The sequence below is a fragment of the Galeopterus variegatus genome, unplaced genomic scaffold (genome assembly GCF_000696425.1).
Source record: "Galeopterus variegatus unplaced genomic scaffold, G_variegatus-3.0.2 Scaffold7366, whole genome shotgun sequence".
Classification (NCBI taxonomy): domain Eukaryota; kingdom Metazoa; phylum Chordata; class Mammalia; order Dermoptera; family Cynocephalidae; genus Galeopterus; species Galeopterus variegatus.
This window is the reverse complement of record NW_007733477.1, coordinates 68,053-70,942: the sequence shown is the minus strand read 5'-3', so window position 1 is coordinate 70,942 and position 2,890 is coordinate 68,053.

Genomic DNA, 2,890 nt, shown 5'->3' with positions numbered 1-2,890 from the left:
AAAACTGTGTAATTTATAAAGGAATGAAATTTCTTTCTTCCAGTTTTGGAAGTTCAAAGTCCAGGGAACACATCTGGTGAGTTCCTTCTTCCGGTGATTCTCTACAGCAACACAGGTAATCACATGGCAAGAATGGGCTGAGCAAGAAAGAACTTTCTCGCTCACTCTCCTTATAAAGCCATCAGAACCACTCCCATTACTCCATGAATGGACCAATCCACTTGTGAGGGCACAATCCTTACAATCTAATCACTTCTTAAAGGTCCCACCTTTTTAAATACCGTAATTGGATTTCCCACCCTTTTAGCACTGTCACAATGGAGATCGAATTTCCAATACATGAAACTCTGGGGGACACATTTGACTCAAAGCATTGTGTTAAGCTTCTTCTTCCTTCCAACCAACTAGCACAGTGATAACTCTAAGTTTTAAGCATTTTCTCACTCAGGCAAATGTGACTGCTATGAAGAAATTATCCTATTTTAACATTACTTTACTTTGAATTAGAAGTTTATCTTCCCCCTGAATGGCGGGGGGGGAGGGGGGGGGACACGCACCACAGGACAGGCAAAGAGTGTCCCACTTTCTATAACTTCTGCTTGACCTAAATATAAAAATAATGATAATGACAATGAAACACTATGGCTGTTTTAGGAAAATGATTCATTAGCATTACCTTCCTCTAATTATGTAAATAAAACACCTTACCAATTTCAAGGCATATTCACATATACTATCTGACAATCTTTACAAGAACCCTGGAACATCAATAAAGCTGGTGTTCACCTCCTTTTTCAGCTGACCAAACCCAAGTTTAGAGATGAAATAACTCAGTGTACCATTACCAGATGCCAGCCACTGTGGGAAGATGCCATCACAACATAAACTGTAGAAGCCAGCACTAAAAGTGTGGAAGTGCCCTGGGAGGAGGGCCAAGTGTGACCGTTCCCAAGTAATTACTGACCTATTTTGGCCAAAAGGTGTCAGGTCAGCCTAGGAGCCGGAAAAGAAGTCAGGGCTCCCTCTTCTTTGGCTACTGCTGCATTCTATCTCTTCCCCTTACCACTTTTTGTCCTCCCCCTTTCCCATCCTAAACTACTTTTCCAGTTTCCTCTACATGTTGCAGAATCTTATACCCTTTAATTACCTATACACACCCTATATATGCCTAAAATGACAACAGTATAAATGGATTCAATAGATAAGAAACATTTCTTTCATTGAAGTACTTATGTGTCACAGAACTTATGAAATTCCTTGAGGAAAGAATACAACTTATTTAACTGTCAACTCAAGGCAAGCATACAAAAACAGGATAACAAGGATTTGAGAGAATACTACACTGGAGCAGAAATTAGAAGCAATGTACAAAAACATATTTGAAATGTGTTAAAATCTAAACTTTATCTATGTGATTTTCCCAGGTTAAAGAGCCTTAACACACGAAGGTCAAGGGTTCACATCCCCATACTGGCCAGCCACCACAAAAAAGAAAAAAAAAAAAAAGCAGATCCTATCACAACCATTCCTTAGTTAAGTTTTTCAGACTTCCCAAGAGCATCTAATCACCAAGAATTCTCAAATCACCCATTTCTTATTGAACTTCCTTCTTTAAAATGTGCTGTTGGGCCGGCCCGGTGGCGCACTGGAGAGTGCGCCGCTTGGGAGCGTGGCAGCGCTCCCGCTGAGGGTTCAGATCCCATGTGGAGACCAGTTCCCGCTCACTGGCTGAGCGCAGTGCGGGCGCAGCACCGAGGGTTGCAATCCCGTTACCGGTCAGTAAAAAAAAAAGACAAAAAGGAAAAAAAAATGTGCTGTACATTACAGAATTTTTAAAAATTTGAAAGTTGAATTCAAAAGTTACAAGTAGTTGTATCATGTGTAAAAGATAACAGCACCTACCTCCCTAAGGTTGGTGAGGATTAAATGTGGTATTGCACGCCAGTACGTGTTTATTAGATGTTGTTTCAAGAATTCACTACGCAAGCCCCAGCAAACATATTAATCTAAAACTTAATGTACAAATAATAAGATTATGGGGCTGGCCAGTTAACTCAGCTGGTTAAAGCCCGGTGCTGTTTCCCTGTCTGGCCAGAGGGAGGGAAGAGAGGGAGGAAGTAGGGAAGGATTATGAAAAAAATTAATTCTAAAAGCTGAGAATGCATTTAAGTCTCAAAAACACAGTTAAGAAACATTTAGATACTTTTCTTCAAGGACTGTAAGGACTTCCTGATACTGGGGAGCACTTACTCTTTTCCCAACAACAGCTGAACAGAACATCAGGACACAGGCTTTGGAAAGCCATAACATCCAAATGGGGAATGCCACCCATCACCTCTGAAAGCCAAATTACTCCAGTCTCTTTAACAATCAACCATTTATTGGATTTTCTTTTTAACTTAAAAAAAAATCCATATATGAGGCTAAGAGCCTCCTTATTTATGTATTAAGTGCTTTGCTTATATTAAGGTATCCTCATAACAATCCGGGAAGTGCTGCTGTAACCCCATTCTACAGATAAGGAAACTGAAGCACGTGGTGCAGTACCTTGACCTGAGTCTCAGGGGTGGGTAGGGCTGGGGCTTGCAGGGCCACGACAGCGCGGAAAGCAGCTGCCTGCGTACAAAGGCGGACACAGCCACGCTCTTGAAGCCCAGACCTGCAGCCTCGACGCTCGGGACAAGCACTGCTCACAGCTTGGGCAAAAATGATAATTCTCAAAATTCACGCGCCTGTAGCCAAACGACCCAATCAAAGTCAGCTATCGGCCAAGACTCCGCTGGACCCCGCGGCATGCACAGGGGCTGGGAGTCGAGATAAGATCTCAAAAAACTGGGCTGGGGGTCCCGGTGTGAGAGGCGGGGTCCCGCGTGTGAGGGGCCGGGCGGGG